Raw genomic sequence first — 20,127 nt, forward strand, 5'->3', positions numbered from 1 at the left:
AGCAGCACAGTGGAATACATTTTTCTTGTTGTCCTGTGCAGCTAGCTTTAATCAAGGAGACTTTTTTGTAAGATGGGGGAAGCTCCCTTTTATTTGTTTATTTGTTTATTTATTTGTACGTGCCTTTGTGTCAACTGCTTCTTTCCATCAGTTGATAAGCCCCAAAGAGGTTGGCGGGCTTGACAATTTCCCTGCCAGTTTTCTTCCACTGATTCAAGAGAAGCATCCTGTAGTATTCACAATTCCAATCTCCAGATGAGCTGCTCAGAGATCAGCAATATGGGAGTTAGGTGTGTTTCTACCTGTCAGTCGCATCCATCAGCTGCTTGGCAGTCACCCTCCCTGGCAAGGGAAGACATTATTGCTTTCATAGGGAAAACCCACAAAAACCTAACGTTCAGCAGAGAATTCACTATCATCACCGCAAAAAATAAACTGGCCGAGAGCCTTCTGCTGCTGTAAACTGTTCCAGTTTCGCATTTAAAGATTTAAATCCTGGCATGCTTGAAATAGATTAAATGGAGTGTCTACACGCATACCTTCGCACAGATGCATGACATCTCTTACAGAAAAGTCATTGCCTTTGTTTTAGCACTGATATTTTTAATGTGCCAATTCAGACTTGAAGCTCTGTCAGTCCCCCATGGCCACATCTCATTCTGGGCACAGAGGGGAAATATTGGAAGAGGGAGTGAAGCCAAAGCAATATTATCTCCTCCTTTCCCAAGCCCCAGAATTTCTTTTCATGCAAATATATGGTTGGACTCATCTATTTTTTGTGGGGGAAGTGACCAGCCAGCAGAAGAGAGGAAAGAGGAGGATGGGGGCATTCTACCTGGCGTCATCTTCAGGCAAAGCAATAGAATTTCCATCAGACATCTCCACTGGAGTTAATGCTGGCATTCCACATTAACTCAGTGTCACCTATTTGCATAATTCTATTGTGACTCTGGCGATATCTGGTATTTTTCTTATAGCCCCAGCTCTTGGAGTCCTGCGATTACCTGAAAAGTAAGTTTCTAGCCCTCATGGTTGCACAGAAAAGCTTGGAGGCATGACCCCAAAGGCTCAAAAAAAGAAGACAAATAAAAATATCCCCAATTTATTTATTTTATTTTTTAAAAAAGCTTTACGATTTTAAACCAATCCAATGGATTTGGGGGGCCTGACTCATAATTTTTGAAAGTCAAATAGCTGAAGGAGTCTTCTGTTGCCTGACGCTCTGTAGCATATATTCCAATACAAGTCAGGCAACAAGGACGTAGGGGAGAGAGAGAGGAAAGGATTGCTTGCTTGTGTGGATGTGTTAGGGAAAGGGAATTAGTTCTAGTCATGAGAGGTGCTGTTACAGTGGCAGAAGGGGATGGAGCATTAAAGCTTTCACGTTAGTCTCTTGGCTGGTTGCCAGTGGTACCCGAAGTTGAGAAATCATTTGTCACAAGGATAAAAGCCAAATACATGGCTCTGGGTGAAATGTAATCTGACAAACAGTCTCAGGTGAGTGATACATTTGAACTACTAATACACTCTATATAAATGCCTTTCCCGACAGCTAGCCGTCATGTTTTCTGCTTAGTTTTTCTGCTGGTTCATGCTGAGCTTTCTGACTTCTTTCAGCCCTGGCTTGTTAGATATTAGACTTTTCAGTAAGGAATATTGGGCAAGGGGACAGCTCTCTGTGGTACTAGTTTATCACCAGTTTAGGAGGAAATGAATTATAAAAAGAACTACAAAAAATTTTTTTTAAATGACTCTGCTGTGGTATCTGTCATTTTTATTTATGTATTTATTTTTACAAGATCCCAGAGAGTCAGCTATCCCGTTCATTTATAACTATCAGTTTAACAGTTCATTTACTTCATTGAAGGAGAGAGACACAACAGGGGTGTGGTAACTATGAGATAATCACACCTCTGGGGTTTTACAAGGCAGGAGAAACAGCCAATTCTGTCTAATCCCACAGGGGTGTGATTAGTGCTCCTGATAACTACAGCCAAGAAGGTTATGAGATAAATTGTGCATTTTGTGTACTAGAAAAAGAATTAAATTAAAGTTGAATGTTAAAGTCTCAGCTGAGTTCTGTAATTTCATCTTGATTATAGATACAATGTGGATCCACGTACATTTTGCTTCTTTAGAACCTGTCAGTTAGAATAGCCACTCGGTGCCAGAATTTTTCTGTTCTTAAAATATCTGGTGAATATCAGTCTGTTTCAAATATTCATATGCAGGACTATTACTGTGGTATCTGAGAGCCCTTCACCATGGTATCTGAGTGCCTATATGAAGAGCCATGTAAAATAATCAGGTCCCAAAAATACAGCAACTGCACATTTCTCGTTTGTTTGGATGTACCCCTGCTAATCAATTTTGTTGAGGATTTATCTGTCATCTATCTTATGCTTTTTCTAGAGACCATACAACTTATATTTGGCAAGCAGAGAATTACAGCACAGACCACAGAAATTACACCCCACTCTCCCAGGTTAGGTTATCCTGTCCCTCTTTGTTACTTTGAGTGTGATTTCTAGCACTTCCTCCTGTCAAGCTTTAAAAGACTCATTGAAGAACAGTGTTTTATTTTAAAAGGACAATTGAAGGGCTTGTTATGAATCATAGAAATGTAGGGCTGAAAGGGACCTCAAGAGGTCATCTACTCCATCCCCCTGAGTGGAGGCAGGGCCAAGTATATCTAGACCACCCTGACAGGTGTTTGTCTGACCTGTTCTTAAAAACCTCTAGGAATAGGGATCCCACAACTTCTAGTGCCTGTATTATTCAAATTCATTTTTAATATCATTCTTAAAAGCTTAAACCAACAATGTTAGGAACAGTGTCTCCAGTATGAGCAAGAGCCTGGGTCCATTGTGCGCCAAGAGTAGCACTTACTGGTTTCTTCTCCTTCCGCTGAATTCTAGATTGATATGGTGGTGCCCCCTCTGCGGATCCTCTTCTGATCACACAGAAATGGGTGCTTCCTCCAGGGAATTCTAAAACACTAGCAGTACTGTGGGTACAATACCTGTTTCTGAGAGATAGGGCAGTTTATTTGGGTTCACAAAGAAGATTTTAAAGCTGGGCTGAAAAGGAGAAGAGTACAGCATAGCCAAAGGGTACAAATAACTTGTATAAAATATCCTTATCACATTGCCCCATCCCCAGATCAAGCTTCCAACCGCTCAAAATACTTTTTCATTCATGCTGTCAGCATACACTGGAGCTGTAAAAACCTGTTCTGGCCTGTTCTGATAGGGAAGTGGATTAAACTGTCTGGATGGTGGGCTTGGCATATGGAAATCTAGAGAGGTCAGTTCTTTCAAAACATTGCACTAAGCCATTTCCACAACTTTCTGATGAGGACTTTAGACAACTTGGCAGGTGTTTTCAGCCATCATGTTCCCCCTTCTGGGTCCTGGGACTCCAGTCAGTCCTTGGGAGAAGAAAATAGGACTGCAGATGTTAGAGGTCTCCTAAGTGCCATGGAGAATTCTGCTTTCAAAGTTCACCTGACACCTCTCAAACCTTACTATGTAGAACTCCTCAAATGCTATTCATTTGGCAAGGGACCAGGGACAAAGGTTAGCCCCACTGGCTTCCTGTTTCTTCTGCCCTTTCAGACCTTTTACTTATGCTCCCCTCTATCTTTCTTGCCCTGTCTGTGTGTGAGGGGTGAAGAAGGGATTATGACCTATTCCATAGAGACCTCTTTCACTCCATGTGGGCATCCGTCCAGGATATAGGAATGCATAATGGGCCTGGCTCTAAGTCCACACTGGTTCTACACACTAGTGTCACTCCCTTGCTGTACATGGAATTATTCCTGAGATATACTCATGTAAGTGAAATCATAACCAGACCCTGTGTTTTTAGTGTGTCCTTAGTGATCAGTCAGCCGAGGTGTGTATCAGTTAATCACATCTTGCTATGAAAGATCTGATTTCTCAGTTCCTGGTATGTGTGTTGCCCTTACAGTGTAATAAAAAGACCCAATAATGACTAACACTTTCAGCATTTGTTTTAATTTCAGCATTAATCAAAAAGTAGAAAATGGACAGGATTCTTCATAGTAAGGAATGGCCACCAGCTCTGACTGCTCAGTGGGTACCACAACTCCTTGCCATGTTCAAAACCCCAGGTTCTGGTGGGGTTCTTATGGACCTCTGGATTCTCGGTCAGTGCTCACAACTGAAAGAGAAGGAGTTAGTTAACATCCCCCTCCCCTTGCCCCCCCCCCGCCCCCAAGCTGCTAACAATGAAATGGAGGTATAATAGCATAACCACCTAGAAAGCCCCACTACAATTTCAGCACAGTTCTCAATCCTTAGCCTGAAGAGGGCTGACATTTTTATAGAGCTGAGGTTTCTACTTTTTTGCAGGGGAGGGATTTGTCTATGGAAAGGCACTTGCAGGTCATTCAAGGTGGTTGTCTCTCCTCCCAGATCCCAGGGTGGATGCTGCATTAATGTGGAACACAGCTGCTGCTGAAATGTGAAAGGAACATGGGCATACATGGGAGTGGGAGGTGGGGAAGCTAACCGAAAAGAAAAGCATGGGTGGCAAACATTTGACTGCTTGTTTGAACAGCTCCTAATTGATGATCAGACGTCCTCCTTTATCGATGTCATGGCCAGCGTCAGGTTGACCCTCCCAGGAAGAATATTCCCATATTTTATGATAATGTTCGAATCAAAGCAGTAATGCTTTTGTGAGTAGTAGTGTTTTGGACCAATACTGTTGTATTTCTGTTATTAAGAAAGCTTGGGGAGAACCAGTTATCAGATACCTAGGGCACTCAGCAAAAATTAAAAGACTTCTTAAAAAATTATCCTCCTTTCAATACAAAAGAGAATTACAACCCTTTTGTCCTAATGATAGGGAAAGGGTTTTAAACTCCTGAGCACTCCCTCCCTCTAACCCCCAAATTTTTGTACTTGCGGCATTGAATGCAGTCCCATTATTTTTAATCACATATCAGGAATGGCTCAAAGAATAGCATAGGGTCTGCTGAAAGCTATGCACTTTGAAATCACACAGCACTTCCAGGGGCCATTAAAGGGTTAAACAGTGATCTGACCAATTTGATTGGGTTCATTTCTACTATGTAGATTTTTTTTTAAATGCTCACTTTGGGTCATAGTCTGTGCTGTGCTGAAGGCAGAGGCTTCAAAGCCACATTTCATTAGTAAAAGCTTGGTTGGTAAAGCATAGAATAATAAGAATTCCTGTTCAGAGTTCTTCCAGTTGAAGGAAATACATGGAGTAAATACTGTACACTTTTTAATCTTCCTGTTTTGTTTTTGTTTTTCTAATGTCCCATTATTTCAATTTTCCTGAAGTACTTACAGTCAAATTATTCCTTCCCTCCTCTCCTGCTAGAAGGCTTTTGTGTCTGCCTGTCTGATGTATGGCCTTTTGTTGCACCCTCGGACCATGACCTGACAGTCATTATTTTGTCTTTTATCTTTATCTCTCTTTTTTTTTATTAGACTAGTCAAGCTTGATATTAGGCTTCCCGAAGATACTATCCATTACAGTGTCAGCAAAGCAAGCTGCCTTACTGTAGGCCAAGTGTCAACAGAAGGTGAGGCAGAGAATCAGCCGCAATCTAAAGCTAATTACCCTGCCTGGAAGTTAATTAAATACTTGTTAGGAGCAGCAGGGTAGATCCTAATTAAACTTGTCTAATAACAGTATGCTGACATACCCTGACACTGGGAATTCCTACAGGGTTTAAATAATTGTACAAAGTGCAATAATACCTGTCACATCATGGTGTGCAGGCAAACTCTGAAGATGCACGTTTCTCAGTATTTTCCGTACTAATTTGCCACATATTGTGCACTTCACATGTGTTTAATTTACACACGTTTTAATTTTGGTGCCCTGGATCTTTTTGAATGACTTTGCCATCCCCTTTCTGAGAGGGAAAGGGAAAATAACCAATGCAAGCAGAATCGGTCAACTATATTATTTTGTATGATTTGGTGTAATGATCATGATTAATCCTTGTTTATTATTACATCTGCTATGCTATGGAAATAAAACTGTGGCCTTTTCCTTCCAGTATCAGGGTGGTGCTGCTTTCAGTTGGAACTGAGCAGCAGGGGAAGGTATGAGAGTGTTTGCCAGCCTTAACATGCATTCCAAGGGCCAAATTCTGTTCTCAGTTATACCTCTGTAACAGCACATTTAACTCCATTGGAGCAAAGGGAGTAACTCTGGGTTTACAGCAATACCCCAAGTGTATAGACACATTTTAAACCCAGCCTCTTTTAATACTAGTTTGACCCTCAGTTTTTCTATAAAGAAAAGAAAGAGACCCCAATAATAGGAAGCCACTGTGTGAGTTTTGTTGCAAACAAATAAGAGCAATAAAAGAAAAGAATCCTGCTATCTTTACTCATTTCCAGCCTTTCTTATTTGAGGAAATATTTTTGTTCCCAAACAAAAATACCCAATTTGACATAATTTAAAATAAATGTAGGTTCCCCACAACCACAGCAGGGCTTTTATTTTGTTTTGTTTTGTTTTTAAGGGATCCTCTATGCCAGCAGTTTTAATGTGGGTTGAAAACTGACATTTGACCAGGTTCTGTTTTTCAACTGATGAATTGTCACATTGCCTTGCGCGAGGGTTAATCCCCCATTGTGTTGTCTATGCCACTGCAAAGAGTGATGTCAATAACAAATATGCAATTGCTGATAATGCTCATCTCTTCTAGAAAACCCCTGAGGGGCTTTGTCAAATGTTGATCATCATTTACTGAGGGGAAAATGCTGAATAACTGGTTTAGGAAAGGGATGTTTTGAAACATTTTTCTTTTTCTTTTTTTTTTTTCTTTTTTTTTGGCAAATCAGGCAGATCTTTTGCTATTTGCTGTTCCTTTCTTAATTTGAATGTGACACCCCTTTTAATACTTTTTGTTTCGTTGTCGTTCATGGTAGTTGCTTATAAAGTATATCTGATATTGCCATCATTAGGCCATATTTGAAATGCCATGCAGTGAAACTAATGAAATGAAATGCCATGACATGAAACTAATCAGACATGAAACAACTTGGGGAGAAATAGACCTGGGAATAGTTAAACCAATCATAGCCCTCTTATTTTACACCCTCTGACAGTACAGCTAGGATTAATGAAAAGATGTAAGCACTCTGATCTTTTCCGGCAGGACTGTTGTAGAAATAATCAATTAACCTTGGGAGATCAAATTGACAGAGCTTAAGTGTGAAGTTATTTAAAATGCCAGGTTATCTAGGCAGATGAATACATGTGTCGTAATACTGAAGAGAAAATGGAGGTATTTTTCTAAACTTCAGTTTCCCAAACTGATTTCACATTATTTTCCCAGGAGTCAACTCTGCCTTTTTTGGTGTGCACTTTAACACATTAAAACAAAATTAGATTTGATGTATTCTATAAAGAAACTGGGTTTTTTTCTCCACTTTCTTGGAATGGGAGGGTTATTCTATCAAGCAGCTTACAGTAGCATCATGCGCTTAGCTCTTTACTTTTGTATATTTGACAATTTGATTATTTGGGTTACTAGCTTTTGTGATGGTGTGGTGTGTTGATGAGATTATGACCCAATCATACAGCAGCTCCATGTGTGGTGTAGGGACTGCAGATTTTGCCTGTTGTTTCTAAACATACCAAGAATGTGCAATATTTTGCAGTATAATATATTTTTATCAAATATGAATGATCCAATCATATGCTCTGAAAACAGCCAGTTTAATTTCCTCAATCCTTATTAATTGAAGAGATGGCAATTTCATTGGCTGATAATACTTGACTCTTGGTTAGCTGAACAACCTCTGTGCTGTTTTATTCTGTGGCACTGTAGTAGGAGTTGGGGTCATGCAGCCCCTCATAGGACTGGGCCCTCATTGTAGGCCTGCCACTGCAGACACTGGCCCTGCTCCAGCAAAGCACTTAATCCCATGCTTAATGTATGTATGTGAGCTCAGTCCTGATTGCCTCAATAGGACTGCTTACGTGCTTCATGTTAAACACATGCCTTGCTGGGTAAGAGCCAATGTGAGCCATACCACTGATTTCACTGGAGTTACTCATGTGTTAAAGGCTACAACACTGGGCCCTTTGTATGAATATATTTGTATAGATACATACTGGGGGCCCAAACCAGCTGTTGCACAGAATTCTCATTGACTTCAGAGGGATTTCTGCAGGTGGAACAGCTACAATCATCCCGTAGGGTCCAATCCCAAACCCACTCAAGCCAATGGAATGACTCCTATTGACTTCAGTAGGCTTTGGATCATCCCTTTAGTGTTTATTCCAAATATCAGCCTTGGCTACTGTGAATTGGCAAAGATCCATTAACTTCAGTGGAGTTACATCAATTTATGCCAGCTGAGGATCTGGCCCATCGCATTGCGTAGGGGGAAAGAGGAGGGTTTTGTTGGTTGGTTGGTTTTTTTCCTACATCTGTCAGAAATATATACATTTAAAACATCAAATAAGCAAACAAAAAGACCATACGATTTCTAAGAGTAAATTTGAATCCACCGGAAGCATAATCTCATTCCCAGCCTTCCAGCAGACAGAGCTGATGGCATTGTATTCGGTTCCATCCTGACAGGAGATTCAAATCAAACTAGTCAATAGTGTTAGATTCACTCAGGGCCAGATTATTCTTCAGTGCCTGCCCCCAAAAGCTTACAAGCTAACTATAAGACAGGAGACAACAGATGGAGACAGACAGATAGGGGAGTACAATGAGACAATATTGTCTAAATAGACAGGATTTGGGGAGGGATAGCCCACATAAGCAGAGTGGACAGAACAATGGCAGCAAATGATAGTTTTGGGGTGCGGGATGAGGGAGACAGGGTAAGGGAGGAGACGGTAGAAGGGGCAGGTGAGGAGTGAAACTGAGGCGGGGAAGAGACTGTGAGAAGGGAGAATGGGGGTTGGAGCAATCATCCAATCAGCACAGGGCAGAGACAGTCAGAACATTCCACAGGTAGAATGTCCAGAGCTCTAAAGATCCCTGCTTTGGGTGTTTCCGGTCTTACTAGGTGGAGTATCTGGTTTCAGTTTAGCTTCCAAATTAATTTAAACTAAACAAAAATAATCCTGCTTTAAACCAAATTAAATGTCACTACACATAGAGCTTTGTCAAATCAGTTTAAAATACACATTTTGGCAAATTGATGCAAGTTCCTCATGTAAACAGGGTGTAAATAGTGATATAATGCGCACACAGTCACTGTATGAGGTGTTTTTCTCCATTTGATGTTTTATCTCAGCAATAAAGCAAACCTTAAAGCAATTTTCTTGAATCTGTATAGAGAGCATCACTTAAATAAAGAACACACACATTAAAGTCCAAGCATACTACACCTGGCTAGCACCATGATTTGAAAGCAGCTTGTTGATCAGTGTGTTTTACAAACATAGGCTTTATTTTACTTACTATAGCAGTTTGTTTGGAATGTGTTGTATTTCATTTTGTCGTCTTTTCCTCTGAAATCAATCTGTTAGATAATTATCTAGCAGCACAGAAAACCATGATGTACAATGAGATAAAATAGTTCAACTTCTAATCCTGTATCAAAGGAACACAGTAAAAATGATAAATGTATTCAAAGTTTTGCCAAGAATGTTACAGAACATGAAGATTTGTGGACATACACGCTTTTGCTAATGGAATCAAATTGATTACACCTGGTCAGGCCCTCAGCAGTCACCTAAGAAGGTGCAGGATATGGCCTTATATGAATAATTCATTATATTTACCATGTTTTATCAAAGTGCTTTGCTAAGAAGAGTAAGTGTAGTTATTGCTGTTTTTATGGCTGGCGAGGGGTGGGGAAGGAGTCACGGAGAGGCTGCGTAACTGGCCCAAGGTAGCCCAGCAGGTGGCTTTCAGAGCCAGCAATAGATACTCCTGACACTCAGGCTCATGTGTGACTGTCATATGATCATTTATAGTCTGCATTATTGCTGGTACCTGAAAAGTTAGCCCACAGATCTAAAGTATTAGTTGAGAGAAATAATTTGTACCGCCATTGCTCAAGAAATAAAAAAACACCTTGAGACTGAAATAATGCCTTTGCCTTTGGGTATTGTATTAAAGTAGAGTTGTGTGAAACCCTCAAAATACATATCCTTGCCTGGTTTCTGATTTTGTCATAAATGTGAAGTTCAGCCCAGGCTTGTGGAAAGGGTTAGCCAGGTTTGCAAACCTTTCACGTGACCCTGAGAGTAGCTTCAAGCAAATGTGGGCCAAATTATGGTTTTGCATCAATAATAATAAAACTTAAATGAACCACTTTGCCTTATTTTTTTACCTAGCAGATTAAGGGAAGATGGGAGGCCGAGTAGTAGGGCCCAGCATGGGATTTCGGGGAAGAGGAGGAACCAGAGATTAGGAGAGTCAGAGAAGTTATGCATCATTCCTTGCTTTTCCCATCTGCAATTCATTTTCATATCACTCACTTTTTACTTTCTGCCATTTTAATCCCTTTTCCATTACATTCTCACCTCTTTTTTCCTCATATTACAAGTTGTAAAAGTTTAGCTAAAGTTGTTTTTAAAATGATGATGTTAAATTGGTGCAAGCCCATGTTTATATGTAAGCCAGGATTAAAGCAATTTAAGAGCATCCACACAGTTTACCTACATTGATTTAAAAACACACCTTTAGTTAAACAGGTACAACTTGTAATATAGACAAAGCCATACAAGCAGTCACTCATTTATTAATTCACTCTCTCTCGCTCTCCCTCTGACCTATTCACACTTCCATTCATTTTCTCTTCTCACTCACACATTCTCTCCTCTTTCCTTCACCCAGGGCTTGTCTACACAAAGAAGTTGCACTGGTTTAATTAAAGATGTGGTGATGCACTGATTTAGTTAAACCAATTGTGTGTGGACACTGTTTTTTATTGGTGTAGCTTGCATCTTTTACTGACCAGTGCAAGCAAAGCCAATATACAACAGGTTTTAACCAATATAAAAGTGTCCACACACAAAGTCACACTGGTTTAACAAAAGGTGTGATTTAAACCAGTTGACATTAAACTGAGGCAACCTCATCTATTTAGGCTTTCATTCATTTACTATTTCCCCTCACTCGCATCCACTATCCCTTGGGGCAATGAGGGTGAGCCCCAGACTGGGGCTGTTGTATAGAGAGCGTAAGCTGGGGCAGATGGCAGAAAAAAGGAACTCCTGAGCAGCTGGGGTTTTGAAGAAGCAAGGGGCAGCTGGGAGGAAGGGGTTTATTATGGAGTTGAGGGCCTGGGAAAGAGGGTTTTTGAAGGTTGGAGGAACAGGGAGGAAGAGGGATTTGGGGGGCATGGGTTGCTAATGGGAGGAGACCAACCAGGCATGCTCGGAGTTGTTAGGAAGAGGGCTCTTCTGGGTTTTAGTGTAGAGGTTGGTGACCTACAGGAAAGCATTGATGCTTGGGTTGGGGTTGATCTGGATGGAAAGGAGACGCTGAGAGAAAGTAGGTGGGAGGATGTAGTCACTGGGATCAGAAGGCTTGGATGAATTAGGATGTCACTGTATTCCTGAGGGGTTTGGGGGAAAGTTAGCTTCTGGGATTGGGAGGAAGGGGTCCTGGTTGCATTTGGGGTAAGGTTGGGGGAATGGAGGCTGCTGAATTCAGGGCTGAGGAGGAGTCTGAAGATGAGGAGATTATGTGCAGGAAGATAAGGCCATGCTCTCTGCACGGCAGGTTGGCAGTGAGCAAGTTCTCCCAATGTGGTAAATCATTTGTGAACAGAGGTGGCTGAGCTCAAGAGCACCAGGCTGTTCAGGGATGGATTGTCTCTCCCTTAGGCACAATCCCTTCTTCAGCTCCCCAGGGGATGGAGCAGCCCTGCATTGCTGGTTACTCAGGTCAGAAGCTAAATACTACCATTTGGCTCTTATTTTGCATGAGGCAGAGAGAGAGAGAATGAGGCTAATGTATCAGTTAGCCATTTTTTAAAAAATTCTTCTTCTTGAGAAAATGTGAAGTTCGGAGGTCCATTTCATTCCTGACAAGGAGGAAGTGACAGAAAAAAATATTTAGCCTGTTAAAATCTTGTTTTCTAAAGTCAATCTTGTCTTTTAAAGGTATTGCAGAAAGTTCCACATTCTGACATAGGATCTTTTCCATGTGGGATTGTATTAATCGATATATATCAGCCCTCCAGCTGATACTGTAAGGAGCTAAAGAGAAGTGTCAAGCACACAAGTAGGGGAAGAAAGTCTGTTGATAATGAAATATGGAAAAGACTGATTATATGTTGTAGAAGTTCGATTAAACAACTGGCCAAAACCAAATGAAGGTGCAAAGTAATTCAGGCCATTCAACTCTGTCAAATGCCTTCTTAGCATGATTGACAGTGAGCATGCCTCCTTCCAAAAGATTCTGGCTTGGTGTATCAAATGTTATCAGAACCAGCTTGGACAGGATGATTCAACAAAGGTGGAATATTATTCATATAACTGTCTTAGGAATCATTTTAAGTCTGTGTTGAGAAAGGAAACTGGCCTGTAATGAATGCAGGAGCATCCATCTCTGTCTGTTTTCAAAACCTCAAGGATCAAAACCATCTTTGTCTCCCTTACAGGATAGCCACTTCTGCACATGTCTTAAAATTCTGATTGAAGAATAGACAAAAATAAGGAGAGACTTTATAAAATTCTGAAGAAAAATATTAATGTGGCTTAGTCACTTAAAATTATTTAATTACTGTAACTTATTTATTTTGAAACATTGCATGTCAAATTCCCACAACTGCGTATGTAGCAGAAGTGCTCTGTTTAGTGCTCTGATCAACTTTATCCCTCTTACAACTTCAGTTAACATAATAAAAGATTCTGGTTGCTTATCTCCCATAGAGCTTACCGTTAAAAGATATTCTGCCAGCAAGACATTTGGCAGCATGTGAGGAAGAAGCAAGTGAAGTACATGAAGGGAAATGTGGAGAGAGGTGTGCCAAGTAATCTAGGCCCATACTCCAAAGGGCTTCTGGGCATGAGCTCTGGGAGTGCCTGCCCCCTTCCAATTCCTTGGTAACACTTCCCCTTTGGAGAGCACTGCTGGAGGTATCTTTGCCCATTACTATCCCTGAAATCTACTTATAGAGGACATGTATTATGGGACAAGACAGAAGAAATTATTATAGACTCTGACTGTTGTTTCTTCCCTGTATATTTTCAAGGGGAGAATCTGGGTAAGGCCAGCTGACTCACTCATCCCATCCTCTCACCCCAGCCTGTCCCTTACCACTCTACAGATCTGGAACTCCACAGATCTCCAAATGAGGGGCTTCCATAAGTATAGAGAAGAGAACATAAGCCACAGAGGCAGAACTCCCCTTGTTGGCAGGCACTGGCTCCCTTCCATGCACATGTAGGAAGGGCAGCATGTGTCCTTGTCTTTCCAGTTCACCCCCTTTTTAAATATCTAAGATCTGTCTCAAAGTATGAAAGGTGGAGAACAAGGCAAAACAAGTGTGATATCTGGGCAGAAGAAGCATGCTGTACATATTCTTCCAAGAATCAGGTGGCTCGACTTAAATCTACCCCAGAATGCCTTATCCTGCACATGCCACATCAGAGTAGCAGACAACAAAAGGTCTCACTAACCTCATCAACATTATGATTCAATCTCAACAGAGGGATTAACTGACAACAATGTCTCAGATGCAGTAGGTATAAACAGGCTTCAGAATCAAGCAGGACTGTCTTCTTGTTACAGTGATTTTTGTTTCAATATGTATATTGATTGTGACCAATGGAAAGAAAATCCTACCTGCCATTCACAAATGAGTTCTGTTATAACCCTGATGCTGCACAGCGGGACATTGTTCCAGCAAACCCTTGTCTAATTTTTCAGAGCAACATTGAAAACTTCATACGTTCACAGTGTTTCTGACATTGTACAATGACTTTCTTCATCAGATTAGGTCTGGGTTTGGGGGATCAAGAATGAGAAAGTCAGCGGCTATTGCCATAAAAATGATTATGTCACAAGTTTGCTTCTGGAAAGAAGATGGTCTGCAAGAGAGAAATACTTGTCTAAAAACAAAGATAGTTAGCAAAAGTGGCGAGGAAAATTATGGAAAAACAAGGTAATTGGATTTAAGTTTAAGTATGGTCTACTTGAAAGTCCAAATCTTACCTATCATACCCAGAACAGCAGTTCTATATAGCCCTTTAATAGCAAGCATAGGGCCAAAATCTCAGCTGGTATAAATTGGCATAGCTCCACTAAAGTCACTAGAGCTACACTGATGTATACACTAAGGAGGTGGCCCATAGTTTCTTGTTGTTGAGTTAGATTACTGTTGGTATGTAGTGGCGTGGCCTGTGAAGGTAATGGAAAAGAACACTGTGAATAAATTGCACAAGGTGTTATACTAGTTTGGTCTTTGAGCCATTTGTGGGGCTAGAAAGTAGGTAGGAGCGAGTCTGCCCTGCCACAAGTATCAAGAATGTTTTAGTGGTGAGATCTTCAATAAGCGGAGAATAGGGTTTAGGTGGTGTGAAGAGAATCCAGAGAGATGGTGGATTATGGGGAAAGAAAGATTAAAGGAATGAAAGATGGGGGGGAGGGGATGGAAGTGAGGGAGCAGGCTAGCTGGTAAAGGGGAAGATGGCTTTTCAAGGAAGCAAAGTGAAAAGAAGGTAATAGCTAGTTAGTGAATCAAAGGGCAAGAAGCCAAGTTCTGTAATAAAGAAGTGATTAATTGAGGCAGCAAGGGAGAGGATTAGAACAGAGAGGCTTTAATATTACACAGTTGGAAAGGAAGACTAAAGAACTGTACAGCATATAAAGAGAGCAGAGAGAAGGGAGCTGGAGGAAAGGGAAAAAAGAACTTAAAAAGAAAAAAAGAAAATGGATGACAAGTATGTGTATTCCATACAGTCCAGTGAAGGAATGAGTACCCAGACTGCAAATAAGATGGAGTTCTCCTTCATTGTTCTTCTGTATTTCTAGATGCCCAGAAATTGACAGCACAGACACAGAAGTCATGCTGATGTGAAATGAAGTTAGAAACAACTGGATAGACCAATCACTATGTTTAATAGTCTCAAAGAATTGTTTATATCAGTTTGCCAATCTATTTTTTGGACTGAGAAGAGGCAAGGAGGGTCTATTACATTAAAGGTTCTGGATACAGAAGCCTTTTTTTTTACCCTCAGATAAGGTATGGCAGAGGCAGTCGCAGCGTTAGCTGTCCCCACGCTGCCCCACTAATATTCCTTACCCCAGACCTGGAGATACATCTACCTGGGTGAGATCATGATTTAGCCTCTATGTACATTCAGTACTTGGGGTGAAATCCTGGCTCCCTGGAAGTCAATGTGAGTTTTGCCATTGACTTTAGAGAGGACAGGATTTCACCCTTCGTCTGTTTGCTGAGACTATATCAACAAGGGTATGTGATGGTATTTTTCTGTTATGCTGAGAGCACCACCTCATTTGACATAGGCCACCAAACAGCCATCAGCTGGCAATTACTTTTGTTCACACTGACATGGTTACATTCATATAAATCATCTAGAGGTGAAAGGCTCTATATCTTCTCACCCACCCAGTCCCTCAAGGGTTGCGTGTTTGGAATGGAAGAGGGTATAGATAAGAAAACCGTGAGTGTCTGAACTCTGGAGAGGTTTTATTGGTTGATTGGGAGACAAAGTCTGAAATTATAAATATTTAGCCTTATTTAAAAATGAAACCAACTATGGAGGAATCAATTTTGGTAACCTACTAAAACAAGAAAAGTGTGAGAGGCAGTTTTGGAAGCTTTGAATGCAACAAAAAGCTCTGCTCATATAGTTGTCAGTGTAACACTTGACAAACTGGAGCAAGAACTCCAGAGTATAACTCAAACAATGCTCCTTCACTGAATAGATTGGCCCAACCACAACCCATCTCAGCACCCATGGCAACTCCATGATAAAAACTAAATCCAATTAAAGAGCATTTATTTTAATATGTATTCAGCTAGTCAGATCGGAGTTTTGAGTGGATGGTTGCTATTGTGAGTGTGAGTTTGATTAAAAAAAATAAAATACATCAGTTATTGAGTGAGCATGTTTTGTATGGAGGTGTGATACCCATGATGAAAATGCACTGATATTCTTCTATGTGCTGCAGTACAGGACATAGAAGAATATCAGTGGATTTTCATCATGGGTATCACACCTCCATACAGAACATGCTCAGTGTGTTACATATCTGGCATGAAGTAACAGAGGATAGCTTCAACAATTAGGCCTTGTCTGCATTAAAAAAGAAAAAGATGGACATTACAACAATATGACAAGAAATTGACTGTGCTTTCACAGCACCAATTTCTGATCTCAGCCACGCTAGTGTAAATCTGGAGTAGCTCTAATGAGTTCAGAATTTGACAACAAAGTCTCTTAATCTAATCAGACAAAAGATAAAAGAATGCTTAAATTGTATAATGATGTCTATGTATTAGTACTTTTGCTAAGTCACAAATTCTTGGTCTTGTATAAGTATCTTTCCCTAATACTTTTTAAAAAATGTTAACCAGGGGTCATCAACAGTGAAGCTGAGAGAATAATTTGTAGTGAATAATATAGTTAATTACTTCAAACATTTTTATTAATGAATTGCCCACAAGCAGCTTGCGGTTATCTTGAATGTTTTTGTAATTTAGAATTACTCACCATACAATTTTTCCAAATAATTCTTGCTCTGTAAACTGTTCTTGAACTGCTTGTACAGAGTATTCAGCATCTGAAATCTGTGTTGTATTGGTTTGTTTTAATAAGGCATGTATGTTACCAGAGAAACATAACTTAGACTCAGGTTTCCAATGTGGTTTTATCCTTATGAGTTCAAAATTTGCGTTTCATGAAAATTCACTAACATTTAATTAAAATATACTATTTCCACTAACATCCAAGCCAGTATATTCAATGCCCTGCAATAGTCTCAGAAAATGAACACCAAAGGGGCATGGCCACTTCTGAAGTTAATCTCGTTATTTTTATGTACGCAAATAGTCCCCGAAAAAAATTGAGGTGTTTATCCTGTTCTAATCAACGCCTGGAAGAATTTAAAAGTACAAAAGTTACAAAGAGCCTGCTTAGTAAAATAGCAAATGCTATGGCTGAATAAATGTATCAGCTGTCCTATTTTCCTGCTAGAGGATATGAATAACTCCTCTTGATCTCAGTGGGAGTTACTTATATTCTCTGGTGGGAGAATAGGGTCCTAGACCTCAAAAAGGAAATATAATCACTCTCTTTCACTCCCAGAATCCTGCCATCCTCAGACTAACAAATACTCTCTTCTCCCTCCATGTTTTTCCATCTGGTGAGCTGTCTACCTCTAAACATTTTAGATACTGTAGAAGCTTTTGGATCATTCCTATTGTGGGACTCTTTCTGCAATCACTTCCAAAAAAAGATATAATTTCACAGAAGTATGTTAGCACTGATTTATGCAGTTACGCACAAGAGGCCCGGCTCATCCTGTCAATCGCAGTCAAGCAACTCCCAGTGAGGTCAATGGGAGTTGCACTAGTGCAGATACCAGGGTGACTGGGCCACAGGATCCTTATTCACTCCCCTTCCCCCCAGGTACAAGTAAGTCCCACTGATTTCTATGACAGTTACTTATAACCTGTGGCAGGAAATTAGGGCCCCAATGATACAGTAGAAAACTGATGGTGATAGTTTCCATGAGTTGCATGACAGAAACAACCTGTACTGAGTGTCTGTAATGATTTTCAAATGCAAATCTTGTAAATGAGGTCAGGTGTACACATTAAAGTTGTATTTTAACTTACACACGCTTTCCCATAGCAGCCTTTGACTCTAATAGATGCTGAATTTGCAACAATACAGAGGTAGTCTTTACATTATAATTTATTTTCAGCACTTTCTCCAATTTCTGGACAGAAAAATTTTCATTCGGAAAATATTTTGAATGTTTCCTTTTTTCGGTTTTTTCTTCAGAGTTTTTTATTGTTTTTTGTTTGTTGGTGACCAGTAAAAAGACAATCCCCTTCTTCAATTTTTTTTTTCTTTTTTGAATTGCAATGCATGTCTTATACAACATTTCATGGTAGTTCAGGATCCTGCACCTCCATTATCTGCAACTCCTGTTAAGAACTTCTGAACTACTTTGGCTTTTGAGAACTGAAACAGACTTTTGTTATGTGCAGGCCTTTTATTTTATTCCTTGAGAGAGTGATGCAGCACTAGAAGAGAAAAGAGGTGACAGCTTTTGAGGAAAAGAAGAATCAGAATGAATAATTTCTTACGTCTGTTTTCACCTTTCCTATGAAAGCAAATTGTGTGTATGTAGCTCCCATTGCAATAGGTTGGATGAATGGGTGCTCAACACTTCTGAAAATCAGTTTGCTTTTATTTAGATGTCTAAGTATGTATTTAGCAGTCTATCTTTTAACACACGAGTTTGAAAATGTTGGCCATCATGCATCACTTTGAGACTAGATCTTTCTACCTCTGATCAGCTGTTGTGTTTGTGTCTGAACTGCATTGTCTGTCCAGTTTAAACTATAAGTGCCTGGCGGAATGGTCTGGACCATGTCTTGTTCAAACAAAGTAGTGGCACTCAATAAATAACAATGCCCAGTTTACATAAAAAGCATCTCTGTATCTTTTATAATGTCACATAAACGAAAGTCCTTGTGCCTATATTTGAAATACAGTCAAGTACAGAAAACAATTAACCAAGCCCCACTCATCTGCCATTATGTGGGTATGTATTTTAAACACTTTGTTTTTTACTGGATTCCTTATAAGCATTACTTGTCATTCGGCATCTAAAATTCATATTAGAAAAATGATGCATTCATGTAAAAATAAAAAATCAGACCCCAAATATAGCTTAAGTGGTGTGCAACTGACAGTTTTCCAAATAACAGTGGGTCTGTCCATGTCCTTATGCCTTTTAATATCAGGTCTATGACTTTTTTTCAAGGCCCATGATCTTTTCTGATACTTACTAACATACTGATGTTTTTTGGCACAAACTTTGCCTCCTTTCCCACATGCAGTGTCCTAAGGTATTCTAGCCTCCCTTGATGATCTTTTCTCTAGCTCATACATGTCCAAAAGGGCTTCATTCAGGGACCACTGAAATCTAAGGAAGTCTTTCTATAGACTTTTTTTGGATCAAGCCCTAACTACTGTACTATACCAGTTTGAGATGGTTTTTTCAGACTCCCCTCTCCGGTATTTTTTCACTATGGAGGCCAGTCCTAGTCACACAAATTTGTAATCACTACTGATAACTAAACAAAATAATTAATTACCCATTTATTTATTTGTACCTGGAAATACAGAACATTGTTTTAGTTACTGAAAAACAGACCCCTATTCTCCTGCATCTATTAGGAAAATTTACAGATTTACTTAAAGACATATAGCTTGTGAGAAATATTTTTTAAAAAAGGGTGTAGATATACATTAGACATAGCTATTAGCACATCACATAGTAAAATTCTGTTTTGAGGATCAATTTGAGTAACTTCCATTTTGATCATTATACTCAAACAACCACTCTATCCAGATCCATAAAACAGTGGCTTATCTACACCAGAAACATCAGAGGATCAATATCTCCCTGATGTCTGAACTAAGTAAATTCTGCCAGAGGTTGTAGTGCTATGGTAGTTCAGTCAAGCTATAATTAGCTCCAAGTGGCTCCAACTCCAACTGGCACGTCCCAAACTACAAGTCTTTGCTTACAGCTTAGTGCCATCAAACAGGTCTGAACTTCTCCTTGAGGGGTACTCTGTTATAAGCAAAATATTGAAGAAAATGAATAAATAATTTCTAAGCTGATCCTTAGAACCAAATCCACAGCGATCAAGGTAAGGGAGGAAGCAACACATCAGTGCTAATAGAAAAAAGGCTTTTGGAAAGTCAGACTTGCTCCATGATCACTGCAAGGATTACTCTGAATTCCACCGCAGGGTGTGTATAAAGCAGACTATATATTACATACAGTCATATCTTCTGCAAGATTCCATCCAGTGAGCAGAATTTCGGCACGTGAGCTTCTATGTAATAGCATCAAGTGCAACAGGAGAGGGGGGAGGTAAACTAGCACTTCCTGAATTAAGCTGAGCAAGG

This window comes from Natator depressus, chromosome 1 (assembly GCF_965152275.1).
Source record: "Natator depressus isolate rNatDep1 chromosome 1, rNatDep2.hap1, whole genome shotgun sequence".
NCBI lineage: Eukaryota > Metazoa > Chordata > Testudines > Cheloniidae > Natator > Natator depressus.